Raw genomic sequence first — 511 nt, forward strand, 5'->3', positions numbered from 1 at the left:
ACCCTCGTTGGCTTTAAAGATGGGACACAGCTTGCAGAAGATTTCTGCTATGGTGGAGTGTCAGGCACTGATGGAGGGCAGTGCCCTGACAGTGGAGCGTGCCCGAAACTTTCGGAAAATTTATGAGGCGAGGTGGAGCGAGCTAATCTCCACTGCTGCCCTGAAGACACTTCGAGAGATAAAATGGAATACACCGCTGCTTCTGCCCTTCACTGATGATGTTAAGCGCTTGAACCTGTACCTCCTTGACCGTCAGCGAGAGTACATTGATGAGTTGTCCGCCCACCCTTCCAAACAGCAGTGGTCCATGTTGGCGAAAGTTACCCTCACGCAGCTGATTCTCTTCAACCGCAGGAGAGAAGGTGAGGTTTCCAAGATGTTGCTCTCCTCCTTCGATTTACGGCACACAGCCGATTTGCAGGGTGATGTGGCCCAGGCCCTGTCAGAGCTGGAGAAGGCACTCTGTCGTCACTTCTCCCGTATTGAGATTCCTGGGAAAAGAGGCAGGAAA

Source organism: Pseudophryne corroboree, chromosome 11 (assembly GCF_028390025.1).
Source record: "Pseudophryne corroboree isolate aPseCor3 chromosome 11, aPseCor3.hap2, whole genome shotgun sequence".
NCBI lineage: Eukaryota > Metazoa > Chordata > Amphibia > Anura > Myobatrachidae > Pseudophryne > Pseudophryne corroboree.